At 40.3% G+C, this 19,987-nt stretch overlaps 1 long non-coding RNA gene across 2 annotated transcripts in view; it reads right to left on the minus strand.

Moving 5' to 3' along the window:
• LOC114557869 (uncharacterized) overlaps window positions 1-18,537 on the minus strand; it is a 23,789-nt gene extending 5,252 nt beyond the window's left edge. For both annotated transcript variants that reach the window (XR_003692854.1, XR_003692855.1), the window contains exon 1: window positions 18,458-18,537. This is a non-coding gene — a long non-coding RNA (uncharacterized LOC114557869). The remainder of the gene's footprint in view (window positions 1-18,457) is intronic.
• Window positions 18,538-19,987: the final 1,450 nt, after the last annotated feature.

A 19,987-nucleotide genomic window follows, 5' to 3' on the forward strand; every position in this document is an offset into this window, starting at 1 on the left:
ACATTAATGTAGACTGTAACGATTTAAAAGTCGCTGAAGGTGCTGCCGTTTCAATCCTGGCTGTCGGCTCTCTGCAGCGGGCGAGGATCCTGCTCCGTTCCCCCCGCGACTGACGCTTGCACACACACACACACACACACACACACACACACACAAACAAAACACACAGTGGATGCAGGGAAAAAAGGAGATGAGACTACACAATGACCTAAATTGAGGACAGCTGCGCTCGTTATTGCAGTGTTTCCTTAAGGATTTTTTTTTTAGCAGTGGGGGCAGGTCCGAAAATCACCAGTTAACTTAATTTAAATTTCCAAGACCAGGCTTAAATGAACTGACAACATAAATTATACGACTTACAGTTCTCAAGGACGTACACACACAATCTCAACTGGCTTATCATCTGGACAGCGTCTCTTTTTCCTTTCTCCCTTTTTCTGCAGAGTGGCCGCTTTATTCTCTGACATGCACTCTAGCAATGCAGCCCTATTTCTGATACCGTGGGGGGCAGAAATGTTGCCGTGGGGGGCCGCCACAGTCAAATCAACATAGAGGAAACACTGTTAGTGTAAGTGCAATGATAAGTTAAAGTCAGTACTTTATCAAACCGTATGAATGTGTGTCCCAGGCCAGGTTAGGCAATTAACTAACATGTAAAGATCAAGCCACTGACATGTTCAAATTTGATTCATTCAATAAATTATAATTTTTTGTCTTAAATCCACCAGCCAGTTTCATATTATACCAACATTTGCAGCATCCAGAGACTTTTTGGTAAGGTTACTAGGAAATCTCAGCCCAGAGTAGTTTTATTCTCCCCAAAACAAGTTTCCTTTTTATTTTTAAAGAACTATAAAAAGAAAAAAATTGCAACTTTTTTGTAACTTTCACTGTCTCCCGGAACTTCATTGCATCATACAAAAGACACCGCAACTTTAATCAAAATCCTGGAGGGACTGATCCATTGTTTATTTAGATAAGCATTAAACAATGAAAACAATGTTTAACATTAATAAATATTTTAGACAATGAACAATGAGTTCTCTGCATATAAGTAGGCTCATTGATGGGCAGGGAGGTTTTGCCTGGTATGGTGGTTTTGGGGGATCCTGCACTGCTGCTCTCCCCGCTTAAAGGTGCTCTAAGCAATGCTGGGTGACATCACTTCTTGTTGACGTTCGAAGTATTGTCAAACAAAACAAGGAAGTGCATGGAGGCCCCAGAACAGAGCCATATGGCCAAATACAAATTGCGGATGAATTAATCTTTTTTTTTTTATAAACATGTATTTATTGAAGTTTAACAGTTTACAAAAATACATGTTGATACATTTAACAAAGCATATAACAGTCAAACTATAAAAGAATCCACTCCCCCCACCCCAAAGTAAAAATAAATAGTTAAAAAAATAAAACTAAAACTGGGTAACGACATTTATATAATCACACACAGCTTAGCAACACATTAAGGTTAAGGAGGTATCGACAGTTAGGGACATATCGCCTTCAAGTTTCCAGAGTTTCCTCGACTTCACAGTTCTCCAAGAATGCAAGAAAGGGATTCCAGATCTCTTTGAATTCGGCTGATTTCTTTTTCCTTGTGTATGTTAACTTTTCAAGGATAAGGCATGCTGATAGTTCTTTCAGCCAGCGACCAACAGAAGGGCTCTTGACATCTTTCCAACAGAGAGAAATCAAGCATCTAGCTTGTACTAAACATAAGTCTGTAATTTTCCTCTCTTTGCTGTTTAACATACAGTCCTTGGGATACAAATTAAGAATGCAAAGTGCAGGATTGTCAGGCACTGGATTTAAGGTCATCTTAGAAATACATTTTATAACTTCCTTCCAGAACTTTCGTATCTCAGGGCAGTCCCACAGACAATGAAATAAGGTGCCCTTTTTGACATTACATTTAACACAGATAGCAGGAATATTTGGATTCATCTCATTCAGTCTTTCCGGAGTAACATAAGTCCTCATAATCCAATTATATTGAATCAGTTTGAGATGGGTATTTATTGTTAGGAGTTGTGCTCTAGAGCTCACCTCTCTCCAGTCCTCCTCTGAGATATCTGTTTGTAAGTCATTTATCCATTGAGTTGTCAGAATGTTATAGAGTAAGGATATCTGACCCTTATAATCAAATCTATTTTGACAAAGTGGTCCTGACTGAACTATGTATTTTGTAATAATCTGTCTTACTGTAATATGTTATATTGTTAGTCAGGGTTCTATTTTCAGATATAGGTTATTGATTGACATGTTCACACATGATGATAGAAGTTACGTTAGACATTAGGGTGGTCAGACCAAAATTAGAACTGTATTAAAAGAACACGCCGACTTATTGGGATTTTAGCTTATTCACCGTAACCCCAAGAGTTAGATAAGTCGATACCTACCCTTCTTATCTCCGTGCGTGCTGTAAGGCTGTCTGACAGCTCCAGCGGCAGCAGCACATCACATAAAATGCAGGTGAATGGTTCTTGCAATCCTACTGCTCCGAATTGTGACAAAAGTGACAAAATAACGCCAACATGTTCCTATTTACATGTTGTGATTTGTAGAGTCACAGCGTGTATAAAAAACAAGGTAACATGAGACACAGCCATCTTCTAACCGTAAACAAACCGGGAACTATATTCCCAGACAGGCTTGCTGCAAAGCAAATCCCTCCACCCAAGTAGCAGAATGAATATAGTTCCCGGTTTGTTTGTCGGAGCAGTAGGATTACTGGAACCATTCACCTGCATGTTCTGTGCTGGCCTGATGCCACTGGAGCCGTCAGACAGCATTACAGCACGCACGGAGAGGGTATGTATCGACTTGTCTAACTCTGGGGGTTACGGTGACTAAGCTAAATTCCCAATAAGTCGGCGTGTTCCTTTAAAAACATCCAAGAGGCTGTGTTGGTATGGGCATGTGACTAAAGGTACAGGTGAGGAGATGAAACATTATCCAGTCTGGTATTGAGTCATAACTCAATGGTATCGAGTCATGAGTTTATGCTTATTACAGTTTTTGCTGATTGCTTACACACGTGTTGCGGAATGTGGCCTGCACAGTGTTAAGCGTAATTCATGCTTCTGCATAAAATCTAGGCTACACAGTGGCTACATACGTAGGTACGTGGAGACACGGACTGTTATGTAGTTCTCTCTAAACAATATGAATAAACATAAATAAAAGTTTCCAATCAGCTGATTGTTTTTTTATTTATTAGTTTTATATAATTTCTGTTGAAATGCTGGGGACGGTCTTCCACATGTGAGGCTCTGGAGCAGAATGTGAAAGTGTTGCCCTTCAAGTCCTTCTGTATACGAATGTAAATTGTGTTAGGGGGGTTGTGCATTTTACTAATTAAAGCTTGGCCACACACTCCCAGCCATCTCGACCAGCCCTGAACACACACACACACACACACACACACACACACACACACACACACAATAACATTTGATGCAAAGTATTGGGATAAAAGGTTTATATATAGAATTTATTTTAAGTTTTTTACACCAACTTTTTGTCTCCAGTGGGGAAAATAACTTCCATTATTCAAGTACTGTATTTAAGTACAATTTTGAGGTACTTGTACTTGAGTTATTTAACTATATGCTACTTTATACTAGCACAACATTTTAGAAGGATTTTGTTTATTCCACTGCATTTACCAGACAGCAACATATATCAATTGATAAAATCGATTATAGATTCAAATTAAAATGCTGCTTACATGTTAATGTATCTCTAATTTAAAAAAAAATTCCGGTAGTACAGTATAACACTGGTGAAATAGTAGTAGGGAATAATGCATGATAACTTTTATTTTTATATTTCCTGATAATACTTACTGCACTTGAGTACAATTTTAAAGGCGGCACAATAGTTGTAAGAGTATGTTATGTTAGTATTACTACTTTTATTTGAGTTCTGTCTGCAGATTGCTTGTGTTTGATCAGGGTTCATGGTTACAGTAGGTGATGTGGATGAAAATGACAGGAAAGATATGAAGCAGTAAGCTGTTGATTTCATTTTATTTTAGGCTGCCTTACCAGCAACCGTGGATAAAAAAAAAAAAAAAAAAAAAAAAAGCCTTTGTGTGACGAATTAAATCCTTGACCTTAGAGTTGTTAAGTGCATTAAAGGTGACTTGGTGTTTATAAACGTGATAATATTGTAAGACTATTTACCGGTGTCTGATATGGTGTGTGTGTGTGTGTGTGTGTGTGTGTATTCCCATTAATGTAAGTCTTGCATAAGACTATACGGTGAGGCCAAGATGCTTGTGTTCCCTCATTACAGTGTCAGCAATACAGTTTTTAGCCCACTCAACCACATAAATGACTTCAAATCCTCTGTGCGTTAAGCTTCACCACTGGGAACCCAATTTGTAACCCCTGCCCAGTAATACGTTAACTGGACTTTATCTGGGGACAGGCAGAGTGTAAAATTCATACAGTATCTAAGAGAACTAATTGAACCAATTAAGAGAGTGAGTATGGATTACTGTGTGACTGTGAACACACACATCCCCTCTGGAATATAGTTGGAGATCATTGCTTTCACGCGATAATAATTGTCATTGCAAATGGATGGCAGTGCAGGGTCTCAGCATGCTGCACAACAACGCTCCCAGAGTTGGCTGGCTTAGCATTTACACTGATGTGTTTTCATTTCTTTAGCAGCTGATTCCAGGACTGCTATTCTGGGCAGTAATTAATTGCATGCGGGTTAAAGAAAAGTCAAGGATAAGTGTTAAAACTGCTCCTCTACTTGTACGTACTTTCAAATCGCACACAGTCACAAAAGCAGCGTTCATTTTTCACACAAACACACATTTGCTAGAGGAAACAATAAGAAAATGAGTATAAACAAGAATATACACAGAAACTTGCACAAAAATTAGAGCCTTGGGTACTTCATGCTTTAAATATCTTAATCAGCAAGCCCATAAAGCGTCCCGATTTTAATTGCCCCACCATGACTATTAATTACATAACAGCCATTGCAGACAGCATGCCCATATGTTTGCTAATAGGAGAGGATGGATTAGGATGGTGTGTGGAATGTATTAAATACAATGTTTTTTTTATTGATCTACAAAGGTAGAATTGCATTCCCCCTCCAGGATGCACACACAAACAACAGTATTTATTTTCTTACGAGCTCTGAAGAACGAAATAAAACAAATGGCAGGAAATACTTCATAAGCTGATAAAACAATGGGCCGCATTATTATAAAGAAGCTTTATAAAACAAAATTACTGTAAACCAAGAGATACTTCAGCTGTAAGGACAAAGTACCATATTACTGTGAAACAAAGGATGCTTCTTATGCTGCAGGAACAATGCACCGTATTGTTCTAAAACAACACAATAAGGTGACAACCTCAGCCTGTCAGTCAATCAATAGGGCATAGTGAACACAGTGCTGCCTGCCTGTAACAGAGGAAGTCTAACGTTAACCCATACCGTGACAGCTTTCATCTCGCCATTATATACGCTGCCTGCGTGAAGTTTTGAAAAGTGTAAACACACTTGCAACCTCTTTACCAGCATTGCCGTGACTCACTGTGACTTTTACAAAGTCAACATTGTTTCGCTCCGTCGGCACCACAGCAATGTTTGTGTGTGTGTGTGTGTGTGTGTGTCGGCATTGGGAGCTCCGCTCTCTGTCAAGATGCAGAGACGTCCGATATGCTCGCGCTTATGTACTCTCGGTTCCAAAATTTGGCACCGTTTGATTTAAAGTGAATCCGTCCTCGGTAGTACCGACGTGCCAATAGTTAAGAGGTCAGGCGTGCGTTGCTCAGGTGGCCGCCTAAGCTGCAAAGGGCTGCGGGAAACCCTGATATCATTTCTATCGCCCATTACTAATAAAAACTGTTGTTCTGATGACCCTGTAGGCTTCATCCACAGTTTGTTACACAGTGACCTCACTGAGACACTTTAACACTTAACTTCTTCTCTTTACATAATGAGGAAGTCCTCTTGTTTGATAAGATGGCTTGTTTTTTCTCTGAGCGTCTGTGTGTCTGACTCGCAGGCCGTGTCGACAGGTCGCTGTTAGGTGAGACACATCTCAACAGGCGATTGGCTCTTTAGTGACAGTTCAGAATGACAGTGAGTTGCACATTGGAGCAGAAATATCCTTCACTTCTCCCAGCTTACCTGTCACTTTTGTCTTTATTGTTTTTTTAAAGGTCCCATGACATGGTGCTCTTTGGATGCTTTTATATAGGCCTTAGTGGTCCCCTAATACTGTATCTGAAGTATCTTTCCTGAAATTCAGCCTTGGTGCTCTCATGGGTGGGCCAAATTCTCTGGTCGGGCAAAGCAGAGAAAGGGGAGGTAACCTTCCTCCTTATGACCTCATAAGGAGCAAGATTCTAGATCGGCCCATCTGAGCTTTCATTTTCTCAAAGGCAGAGCAGGATACCCAGGGCTTGGTTTACACCTATTGCCATTTCAAGCCACTGGGGGACCATAGGCAGGCTGGGGGAACTCATATTAATGTTAAAAAACCTCATAAAGTAACATTTTCATGCCATGGGACCTTTAATGAAAAGGCTAAAAGGTAAGGTCCAGTTAAAAGTTTGGTGTCAGTGGCTTTATTAATTTGAATTTGAATTGAGGATATAAAGCCTTTTATTTCTCACCTCATCCTTTCTGTGCTTGACTGTTTTTGAGTGAAAATAAGACTTTTTAATCAGCTTACTTGATAAAGTGCTCACACTGTTTTAAATGTGTGTAACTGTATCTGTGTGTAATATTTGGGGATGTAATTTGAGAAAAACCAATGCAATCCTCTGAAAAACTAAAAAGTCTTAGACAATATGGTAATGACTACCTACGTCTTAATTCCATATAAACGCCCACATGCTTTTTATTCTCCTGCTGCTCACATAACATCTATTACAACTTTCCATAGCTCTAGGCCAAGCTTTCCTCTCGTCTCTTTCTCTTTACCCTCTGTCTTTCTCTACCTCTCATCTGTGCTCATTTCCAACTTTGCCACCGCACTCTGTTATATTTCCAAATCAAAGCAATGAAATGGATTTTCACTGAGGTGATTTTGTAGCAAGTGAAGAGGGGCTGTCATTACTGCATCACACGGACGGGACAAAGAGTGAAATAAAAAAACAGGAGAGGGAGGAGAGACAAATCAAAGAGACCTGGCTGCCTGGCTTACTTTTATTTTAAGTTCCAGCTAGATCTATAGCTACTGCCTTCAGGAACAATCCTCCCTTGAATACTCTTACACTGTTATAAGTCATCAATCTGTGGTGTTCAGTGGATTGCAGGAGTTCGTTTGTCACGGAGTGTTGACATTTTTACTTCACAATGGATTTATTTCACCCTGTGTGATTGTTGAACAGTGGTTCAAAATCGTACATCTAGAGAGAAGCTGCTGCTTTTTAATTCTGAGGTGCTGATGCCAAAATCTGATGTTTCAGAAAAAAAAAATTACTCTGCCATTGAACTAGCAAGAAATATTTGGACATGACGTCACATTAACTGTGTTTGGACCATCATTTATTGGGAAACACAACTAAGCTCTGTACCTGCGCTGTGAGGCTGTATTTTAGCATAGCTTTGCTTTGAGCTAAATGCTATCATTCCCGGCATGCTGACATGCTCACAAATGCTAACATGCTGATGATTAGCAGGTGAAATATTACCATGTTCACCATCTTAGTTTTGTATGTTAGCATGCTTATACTTGTTAATTAGCACTAAACAGAAAGTACAGCTGAGGAGGCTGATGGGAATTTGCATTTATTTAGTTATAAGTAGTGCTGACAGTTAAACGCGTTATTAACGGCGTTAACGCAAACCCATTTTAATGGCGTAAATTGTTTTATCGCGAGATTAACGTTCTTTTTGGCCCAGCAAACTTTGTCATTTTTTCACATGCTGTTGCAACAACTAGTAACGTTAGAAAAACTAAAACACCACACCGGATCTAGCTAGACCGGAAACAAAACAACATGCACGCTGCACACACTATATTCTGTCTATGTGCACACACTTGTTTGCACTTGCTTGCGAGCCAGCCAAAGAGTAGTATATACCTGCAAACTAGTCACTTTTCGACGAAAATCGCCGTTTTGAATGGGGTCCGAGACCCGGTGCCAATACAGCACCGGTGCCTTAACAACCGTTATCTACCGGACCAAATAGCAACGCGGATTTCGGTGCCTTATTTAGGTGCCACTTAGATGCCTGCACTTCTTTCTGATGCTCCGAAAACGGACGTTAGAGGGAACTGAAACATTGCCGCACAGGAGGCCAGTCAACACTACACTTAGCAGCAGGTAACGTTAGCCTAGCGTTAGCCAGCAGCTGGATTAAACACGGTTAAAATGTTTACAGCTAACCGGTGTAAAGTGTGTCTGTATTTCACTGGAGAGGACTCCAACACCGGACTGTAGCTGCCGTTGTCTGAAAAACACAGTCATGATGTTATGTTGCTCACCTCGCCAGCCTCGTGGTGCATTCACTGTAATTGTAAAATACCCTTTTCCCATCCAGTGGTTGTTTTCACCTTTTTGTGCTCCTTTTTTTTTTTAGATCAACTTTTTATTGTTTTATATTTTTGAACAGACAAATACAATTGAACAAGGTTCTCCTTTTTTAAATATATATATCTTTCGGTTCAGACACCGTTTTAAAATTACGAATCATGTTGATAAGAGCATTAAAATGAGAAAAAAATAATGGGACAAAAAGAAATCAAGGGACATTTAAAATAGATAAAAATGTGTGATTAATTGAGAGTTAGATATGACATTAATGCGATTAATAGCGATTAAATATTTTAATCCTTTGACAGCACTAGTTATAAGCCAAAGTTTTGGACAAACTGACATTTAAACCTGATGATGCCGCTATATGGAAAGTCAGGGGACCAAAGTCATTACAATTCATCCTGAGGAGGAACATGTGTGTACCAAATTATTGACAATCTATCCAACAGTTGTTGAGACATTTCACTCAAAAACAATGAAAGTCAACCTCATCATGGTGCTATAAGAAAAGTGATGGAATCACCAAACTCAGTCAGATTCATCCTCTGGAAACCATGAATGTCCATACAACATGTTGTGCCAGTCCGTTTAGAAGATATTTCAGTCTGGACCCAAGTGGTCGCCCAACCGACCAGACAGATGACATTACCATACCTAGAGCTGTGGCTTAGCATGGCTAAAATAATTCTCCACAAAACATCATAATTGACTCAGAAATACATGTTGCAGCTGCAAAAGCTGCCCTAAAGAGTTAGATTTTGACAGTTTTTTTTATTTCTTCTTTAAGCTGCATTAGTAAAAAACAAGTGATTGGAAATAACAAATGGGGCTATTTAATTCATTAACTGAAATTTCTGGGAATTTCTCCAAAGTTACTGGAGTGGAATGGAGCTTAAGCGCGCCTGTGAGCCTCTGTTACTGTGGGCCGCTGCTTTGTGCTGCCGTGTCTACCTGCTTCACAGGCCTATTATAGAGACATCAGGGGAGTAACAGAGGCCGACAGAGACAAACAGGTCACCCTTACCTGGGCTGCAGGATAAACGATTTCCCCTCCACCACGGCTCTACCTCCCTTATTTTCTCTATCTTTCTACCTTCATCCCTCTATTCACTCCTCCATCAGCCCTCCCCTCTTCTCTATCTGTCTGCCATCTGACTGCTTCTTTCCATCTTGTCCCCTTTCCTGCCCACCCTCCACAACCTTTCTTCCCATCCCAAACCCATATATGTGCCCCATCCTCCCTCCCACCTCCCCACCCCTTCGACACAACAAAATTAATATTAAAAAGCTGGCTGTGTGTGTCTGTGTGGTTAGAGGGAGGGGGTGATGAGAGGAGGGCAGCGTGTACAATGACCTTACTCGCAAATCGTTGCCTCCCGTACGCCAAGCATGTCCTTGTTGCAACACCATAACAGCCCCAGAACACAACGCGGCATAAACAAACACACCGCCTCATGCACACACAAACATGTCTACTGACAGTTTTCTGTCTCTCTCTCTCTCTCTCTCTGCAGCAGTGCTGCATGCTGACTATGTACCATACACAATTCCCTCACTTTGCTTGGTTGGCATTTAATAAAAAAGTACAACCGATATTCCATTCTTGTAGCACAGTGTTGCAGAGTACAACACCTTTTTTAGGTCTGACAATTCAGTCAGGTGGAATAAGGAGGAAGAATGTGCCTGCAGCCTGTTCCTCTTTAACTGTCATAGAAAGGGACAAATGATGTCAGACTCTGTTGCCACTGCTTCAAAGATGCACATGTCCTTTTAAAAAGCCCTGGAGCTCTGGCATTTAACATTAACACAAGACAGGTGCTGTCATGCATTCAGCTCTGTGTCACCAGCAAGTCCTTGTGTAAGTTTATGCATGCAATATCATCCGCTGATGTATGATTGCATGCGTACTGTATGCATGAATGCATAGGTGTGTATCCGTGTGTGCGTGTGGGTCAGTGCTACAATGGCATAAATCATTGGAGCTGAGCAGGGGGCTGTTGCTGCTCTCTCCATCTGTCTCTGTCTGCAGGGGTGAGGTATTTTACACTGATGATAGGGCGAACAGAGGGAGGCGAGAAAAAGTGAGCCATGCTCGAGTCGTATGGGATGGACAGAAAAATAAATGCTGCGGTTTCGAAGGGCAGCGTGTGCATCATGTGAGCATGTGGAGAGACTTGGGGGAAAGGATGCGTCAAATCCTTCGGTTCACATAATCTGCATCTCTACAGGGCCTGTTACTCACTACCTAAGATCTGCTTCTGTTATCCAGTGTTGAGAAATAATCCTGGCGATATAATGTCTCTGCACGCAGTCCTCCCTCTCCTGCAAACTGGATACATATGAATGCCTCCAACTAGTGATGGTCAAATGAAGCTTCGCGAACCACTGTCTTTATTTTCTGAGCTCACTAGATGGCGCTCTCTGTTCAACAAAGGGTTGAAAACACACAGAATTGCCATTCCTTTAACCTTTTTCTTTGAACAGAGAGCACCATCTAGTGAACTCAGAAAATAAAACAGTGGTTTGCGAAGCTTCATTTGACCATCACTACCTCCAGCCCCTCCCCCCTCGTGAAGTTACGCTCCGCGTGCATGAAACAACATCAACAATTCACGGCTCAGAAGCTTCATGTTAGTTAGAGTGCGGTTCGGACCGCATTTTTCTGTCCGAGCCCGGCCCGCGTCCGACAGAGCAGTAACCGAGCCGGGACCGAGCCCGACAGGCATTAATATATTTATGTCCGAGCCCGACATAGTTAAAATCTAATTTTTTTGTTAAGTGTGGAAAGCTTTTATTGAGCAACTGTAGGGCATTCGGAAATGTCAACAGATGAGCGCATCAGTGCACACGGGGCAACAAGCACACGTTAATAAGCGGTTTCATTTAAAATGTTCAATGCCTTATTGGGCTGATTTGACCGAGCCTAACCCGAACCCGAACATCATTTCTAAATATCTGTCCGAACCCGGCCCAGCCCGTCGTCCGCCGGGTCCCGACGGGCTCGGTTCGGGTATCCATCCTCTAATGTTAGTAGTAGCAGCATGCTGCTTGTGGTATTGTGGCTTTCCGAATTAACTGTACTGATAAACCGTAAAACGTCGCAGCCACACTGCTGTGAAAGCGCCCTGAACATCATTTATCAGAGTCTTGTTGTTCACCCTCTCCGCGGCAGTCTTCGCTCAAGCTTATTTTTAAAATGGAGGTAATTGGAGCTAACCTGAACTAACAGCTGACCGGAGCTAATCGTTGATAACCGAGCCTTCAGTTTGTCTCTACGTGTGCATATCCATGACGTGACTCGAGCCCGAATAAAACCAGAGATTTGATTAAGTTGGCTGTAAAAGTTTTAAACTACGAGTTTGACAGAAATCTGTTCAGATGAGATCTTAATGTGTGCAACACGGACATGTATAGCACAAAACAGCCTGTTTAACGTTATTAGGATCCCCGAAACACGGATTAAAACAAACTATGATCCATAACAAACTAAATGAACAGGAATTAACTTTAGATAGATTAGTATAATGTGATTTAACAGGGGTTAGGAGGAGACAGTGTTGAGATTTATAATAGCATGCATGTACGGATTGTAGTTTTAAGGTTAAGTTGTTAGTATATATAACATTTGGGCACCAGGTAATCAGGTATTTTATCTGCTGAACCAAAAACGTTATTTTACAAACCAAACATATTTAATTGACAAAGCACGTCAAAGGCTAAACTTCATTTACTGTATCATCTTCTAGTCTGGTCTGTAACTAATAGTTATTTATTTCTAAATTATCTGTTAATGTTATGTAGTCAATGTTTTCAATAAATAGTTCATAACCCTTTGTTTTTCCTCAAGTGTCCTTGAGCTATGCAATGAATCCCTAAACCATCCAGAGATTGTCAGCAGTCTGTCGTAGAGTCTGTAGAGAGTAGGGATGTCACGAGAACCGGTACTTCGGTACCAAGTCGATACCAAAATTCTGAAAACGTGACTGTACTCGTTTTTCTACAGCACCATAGATACCGGGGGATGCAATTCTTCAGGACCCAACGAGGGCAGTATACGCCTACAAGTGTTCTAGTCTGCTGCTAAATGCTGGAGAAGAAGAAGAATGCCAAACAGCACAGAAAAACAGAGAGTAGCGCCTCATCTCTGTGCATGGTGCTCACTGGCGGCTTGACTGCAGTCAGCCTTTTGGCTTTAACGTTAGCCAGCGGCGGGAGCGAGCCGAGACACAGCGTTGACAGCCCCGGAGATTGACAATCTGTTTAGCCATCTCCCGATGTCCGCTGCTGTAAAACAGACTCCAAGCTTTTTGCTGCCGATGGCCTGCTGATTCGGCCAATGATATTTTTCAGCGCTGACGGATTATTTATTATTTATTTTTTAACCTATTTCCGGTTCAAAAAACAACTCTGGGGAGGGGCAGTTGAAGCATGCACAGACGCTTAACCCGATCATACCCCGTTTAAGGTGTATACATTCAGGAATACCCCGGTTACTGAAGGAGTTACCTAGGTTTGTTAACCGGGTTATGAGAATTCAGATTTTAACCGGGGTAAGGTGTTTACATGACTTTAGAGAAATCGGGGTATTGCCTGCTTTTTTTTTTTTATTGGATGTAAAGACACTGAATGAAACAGAGAATGTACATATAACTCACTTGCAGATGGTCTGCACATCATACAACTTTAACAGCAGCACCACTGGACACTTAGAACCCACAAGAAACTGAGAGAGCTTAGTGGAAAAACAATTCAATAGCTGGAAGAGGTTTTGAGCCCCCATTTATGACTCGTGTTGCATGCCTCATCCCTCCTATCAATTTGGATTACAGAATTTCGAAGAGACTGAATGACAAAGACAGACGAGGAGAGAGTGCTGGCATATATGGGTCTTCCATTGAAAGAGAGGTGGTCATGCTTGGTTGCCTTGGTTGTTAAGGCAGAGGGAGCAAAATCTCTCCTGACAGACAACCAGTAGCTTGCCACATAGCAAGATTTGGTTCTGGGTTCTGAGATTAGCTCAAGCATGGCAATCTCTCCTTGAAGCATTCTGGAGGGCTTAAAGAGGCAGCCATGGAGCAGCAACACAACTGTGGAATGAACAGAGCAATGCCAGGATTTTTCGTGCACAAACACAGAAATGGCAACTGAATGCTGTATAGTAACAATGTAGTATTGTTGCTGCATGGCCATGTAGTCTGGTGCTTGAAGGATTAGTTCGACATTTTGAGATATACTTCTTTTAGAGAGTTAATTAGAGGATCAATACCATTATCTCATCTACAGTTAATATGAAGCAACAAACAGCAAATGTTAGCTTAGCATAAAAACTGGAAACGGGGAAACCGCAAGCCTGCTTAATAAGATCCACCCTTCCAGCTCCTCTAAAGCTCCCTAATTTACACTGTACATCTTGTTAGTTTATTCTTTGAAAATCTGAAGTTAAAAATGACAAGTTGTTGTTTAACAGTGGGTTGTCTGGACTGTTTTAACACTTTTACAGTTTTTGTACAAATTAAGCAAAGTAGATACATCTGTTGGGTTAATTCTGAATTGCTGTTTTCTCAGTTTCCAGTCTCTTTGCTGAGCTAAGCTAACTGGCTGCCAACTGTAGCCTTACAATTAACACAGACAAATATGTGGTATCAATTGAAAGCAAATAAACACATTTTCCAAAATGTCAAACTATTCCTTTAAGCGATGCGGTTTGGAAAGAGGATCGCAGCAAAAAGGTCTCCTATTGACAGTCTGCAAACACATGCTGTTACCATCTAAACAGGACAGATATCTGAACTATGTAATATTCAGTGGGGTTAAAGCTAAATTCATTCCCTGGTATACTGTATATAAATTTAAGATGTAAAAACAGCACTGCTGATGATACTGTATATACATTTAAGATGTAAAAACAGCTGATGATATGGGTAAGAAGGATTGGTGCACCTTGAGCACCATGTGTACATGGATTACGATATACACGTTTGCAGAGACAGAAACTCACACATGTGACTAGATCTAATGGGTGTGTGTCATGGTCGTATGCAGAGCATATGGAATGAGGATGCAGGGAGTAGTTAATCCCTACAGTACTCCTACAGTGTGTATGACCTTGGAGGGATGGGAGCCCTTATATCCTCATTAACATGGATGAAACGTGGCCACAGGGTGAACACACCTACCGGCTCACCCTGGTTCCCAGCAAACTAATTGAGGAGGTAACAACAACTCGTACATGCATACATGCACACACACACACACTCAAGCAAGCAGCCAGGTATGCACTAACCCCCAGCATCTATTTTTCAGTATTACAATGCTATCAGCTGGAGGCAAGATGGGCTGTGTTACACTGCAGCTGTACAGACGTAAAGTGTGTAAGGTGGGTTGTCATTCACACCCGGCCTCAAACATGAGTCGTTACTAAAAAGTACAGAAAAGACCCAGCGGGGAGCAGTGAGTGGTGTAGTCAGCCACAACCTGCGCTGGAACTCAGCTGTGTCCTCTGCAGGCACAATTTCACACACATAGACACACACTCACTCAAACACACACAAGACTGCTTGTGGCGCAGGCTTTGTTTGATCTGATTTGGCTGTAATCTTGCTTCTACAAGACAATAACTCTCAGGAGGATGAATCTACAGTTCAGGTGCAGGCAGTTTAGCAAAGTGCACAGCTGGGCTCGGACCAGTTTGTGACATGTGCTGTACGATGACTACGTTTACATGCAGCCAATAACCCGTTCAAAACCAGAATATTAGCAATAACCCGGTCGCGCACGGCCATGTAAACACCGGCAAAAACCTGAATATGCTCATATTCCGGTTTTTAAAAACCTGAATATGCTACCTGGGTTACCCCTTTTCTAACACGAAATTTTGGTCATGTAAACGCGTATCGGCATATCCCCATCAAAAGGAACATTGATTTGTGTTCTGCGCATGTTCTATTCGCAAGGAATCTTGGTCTTTTGAGTAGAGGAACTTCTTGTATGCGCCAGAAAACATAGTTATAATAATAATTATATACTATAATAATATAGTTTTATATATATATATATATATATATATCAATGCAGAAAACCTGCACGCAGTATACCGGAAGTAAACAAGAAGTAGAGGTAAACATGGCGAGACGCAGCACAGCATCACACTTTTGGAGCAAGGAGGAAACCAATTTATTTATTAGTGTGGTGAAAACCATGAATATAATGTCTTTTGTTGACGGCAGAAAGTACAGAGATAGTGAGATTTATAAGAAGGTGACCGAAAAGTTATTGCGTCTTAAGGTTGTACGCTAACCGTGCGTCGCCGTTTACATCGGGATATTGCCAACTGATTACAAATTCCATGTATACAGGAGTAACTCTCTCTGCTCACACATGTAAACGTGTTATTCCGAATGTTTCAGAAACCCGAATAGTGACCTTAACCCGACCATAACCCGAAAAATGACAGCTTGTAAACGTAGTCAATGTCCTGTCCTGTGTAATTTCAAGTCTTGTCCTTTATGAAGAGATACACATTTTATCAGTTGACATGTGCAATAATATGTGCTTTATGTTCTTTCATGTACATAAACTGAAAATAAAGAAAAATGTGCCTGATTTACCAGGACATATATTGGATGCCCTGAAAGTCTCAAAATATTAAGTGTGGTAAACAGGAAAGACTTGGTTGTGCTAAATTTACATACAGATGTGACTTCAAAAGACTGTCAAAACAATAGCTACACCACCTATTACAGTAGTGTTAGAAATTCATTAACAAACAGGACATCACAGTCAATTAGAGAAGAAAGGACACTGTCCTATTGCAGGAATATCGGTTTTCTGAAACATAAAAAACATCTGGCAATAATACCATCGTCAAATGTACTTGAAGAATTGGAGCAAGCATGGATGCATTATTTGAAAAGTTTCACACACCCACACCCACACAAACAGGAAGATTGGGTCTAAAAGCTATGTCATTTCTGATGATTTTTTAAGCATATTTGCCCTTAATTATAAAAGATTTAAAAAAGTGCATTTTTAAATTTGGATTTCATTTTCAATCAAAGTGACACTCACGGTCAGGTTTCTAAAATTAACATCACTGTTATGCAGAGTAACTTGACAAGAAGAACTTCAACGTGAAATGAAAGTAGAATCACCTTTGAGGATATACTAAGTGGTAATTTGTGTAAATATGAACAACAATTCTGTCATCTTTCTTCGTGCACTGCTTAAACAAAATAAAAATATCTCCCAACATGTCTGTTTCTTTGGAAACTTGCTTTTTATTGAACACCGAGGTCATTAACTTCAATTCAGATAAGTATTTTTTCCTCCCAAGGCTCATATAAATGGTTATATTCAAAAATTGCATTACACATCCTTTGTCATTCCGCTCATTGACCTTTTTTCTCACTGGTTTAAAGGTACAATATGTAACATTTCTGCATTAAAATGTCTAAAAACGACCATACCTATGTTATATATTTTTATGAGTTGTGTTCTTACACTACCCCAAATGTTTCCACCAATTGTCAAACCCAAAGAAATCTGTTATTTTATTTTTGACATGGGACATTTCCTTTAGTCGCCTGTCCGTGGCGCCATATAACCTTTCACCCTCTAGTTACTCGTAACTTCCATCAGAACAGATGATAAGTACATCACAGAAAGAAATACTCGTAACCATAATACTGCTTCTTTTGCCACACAGCATCATTTTGTGATTAATTACATGCCACTTTGCAACACAGTAATACAACAAAGATCTTATTTATTCATACATTTCAATATTGATCCAGCTAAACGTTACTACAATGTGCTGGTTGACAAGTAGCTAACGTTAATGCTAAAGCTTGGTGGATATATTATAGGGTTACAACATCGTTCAACACGCTATTTTTAGTATGATTGTTTTTTGACCACGGTTAACAACACTGGGCTAACCCACGAAGTTAACTAGTAACGTTAACGTTAGCTGTATAGACAGACGATTAATCTAATGCTAATTTAGCCAGCTAGCACACCCCGGTCGGTCTGCCTCACTCCCCCGGCACAGAGAGACTTCAGTCGGGATGACAGCTAAAAACAGCCCCGGGACATATAGTTAGCTAGTTACCGTTAGCCCCAAGTCAGCTAGCAGCCAGCCAATATCTTTACAGCAGTCCGAACCCGACAAAAACGTCAAAAACTACCACCTCAGTTTTGTCAGTGCTTTATGTTGTCATGATAATTATTACATGTTTACAAGACTGGACATTCAACAAATCAGTCACTGTTATTGAAGTAGTTTATAAATAAATAATATGCAGATGTGTATAAAGTACTAGAGAACCATACTTGAGTAAAAGTACAAGTGCTCTATCAAAAAAAAGTGACTTGAGTAGAAGTTGAAGTGCTCTTTAAGCACCACACTTAAGTAGAAGTACTAAAATATTCAACATTTTTTGTACTTAAGTATTGCAAGTAGTTTATTTTAAAATCTACTACTCAAGTACTGAAAGTAAAAGTACAAGTATTGTGTTATTTAGTTATTAAAGAAAGCAGTCAAAACTTTGAATATCATAATGTTTATATTATGTCAAAGGTTTAGCCTTAGGCTGTAGCCAAAGGAATTAACAAATATTAAATGTATTATATTAAAAATAACAAATATTAACAAATACTGAAATAAAATGTACAATTATCACACTGTGTAAGTAAAATGAACATCCTCTCCAGCACAGTAACGATTAAAGCCCCAAAAAACGTATCACACACTAGCTAGTAACGTGATGAACAGGAACGTTAGCAAGCTAGCAACACACAGATAAACTAGCAGCTTCACATCACAGGGTCAAACGGTTAACATTCAGTACTCACTGCAGACTGAAACAACTCCGGAATAGCTTCATCTGCTGCAACAATGGCTAAATAGAAAGAGTACAAACTTACATCGTCTCTGACTTCTGAACGAGCAACCGTAATGAAAATAAACACGACGCGATCTCGGCAATTTCTTACGTAAAGTAGCGTAATTAGTACGCAACTAACTTAGCCGTAACTACACACGCTGTTAAGGATAGACAGTATATAATGGACCAATAGACCTCGTGTCTCTGGACGGAGACCAGTGAAGGCTATTAGAAGCACTTTTCCGGTGATGGTGTTGAAGTTAAAAAGTTAAAACATTTAATTTAATTTGAAGAACCTCCCAGGTGTAGGGGAATAAATGTGTGATCCGGGGAATGTCTCAGCACTGGGACCCGACCAGGGCACAAGGTTTTGTGGTCCGCTGTTTACAGTGTATTGTTTGTCATGTCACAGGACTGTTCTTCTGTAACTCCGCAAGGAGAAGCATGAGATCAGTCCGCTGTCAGCTGCAGTGTAACATTTGTGTTTTGACTGTCGTTTTCATGTTGTTTTATTAAACCTTTTTGCTTAAATTTCAATTCGACCCCAGCCTCTCCTATCTCCTCCAGAAATCAGAACGAACACGTCTTTTAAAAAATTCTTAACAATGGCCAGCTTTACTGCGCAGCCTCCAACTGAGAGAATGTGACGTGAGCAACGTGTCTGAAAGTTGTAAGTCTTCTGGTGGCTGCGCTAAGAGAAATCTCAATCATTCCCAATCTTACAGATACGGAGAGTGTAGGTATATGTAAGGAGATAACATAGGCACAGGCTAATTATTGCTAATGTTAGGTTGTAAAAAGTTAAAACTATGCTTATGTTTTATGTTTTAAATAATAAATTGTATGCTGTAGTCAGGTTATGAAAATAGGAATGGAATCTAGAATGACTAGCCTACTAAGGTAAAAACAGCTGGTTATTTCTCTCCCCCTCTCTTCCTGTCTTTGGTTAAATTGATTAGGTTAAAACCAACTATTAACATATGAAGAGAAACGTCTCTTTGAGTCTCCAACCTCCTGGTGCCAAGTCTGGGTTAGAACAAAGAAAATGCAAACTCTGTAAACTTGAATATAATCAGCACTACCATGATAAATGACCTTTGTCTGTGACCTGGAGTTAATCTAATCAGAGGTGTGTCTTTAACCTGAGAGACATCTGACCAATAGGGGAAGATTTCATTTGAGGAAACAACCAGGTGTAGGGAATAAATGTGTGATCCGGAGAAAGATTCAGGACTGCGGACCTGGGGCCCGACAAGGGAACAAGGTTCTGCAGTCCGCTGGTTACAGTGTATTGTTTTGTCTTGTCGTTTTCATGCAGTTTCATTAAACCTTTTGCTTAACTTTCAATTCGACCCCAGCCTCTCCTTTCTCCTCAGAAATCAGAACAAACACGTCTTTTAGACATTTCTTAACACTAACTAAAATGCTAGTTAACATTAGCAATTAAACCTAAACAGCTCATGTAAGTCGAAACTACCTGCAAGCTTATCCTGTACTATACGGTAATTCCTCTACTATGTCCAATCTACTATTTTTACAAAAAACGTGACACAATGAGGTACAAGGTAAT

Source organism: Perca flavescens, chromosome 6 (genome assembly GCF_004354835.1).
Source record: "Perca flavescens isolate YP-PL-M2 chromosome 6, PFLA_1.0, whole genome shotgun sequence".
Lineage (NCBI taxonomy): Eukaryota > Metazoa > Chordata > Actinopteri > Perciformes > Percidae > Perca > Perca flavescens.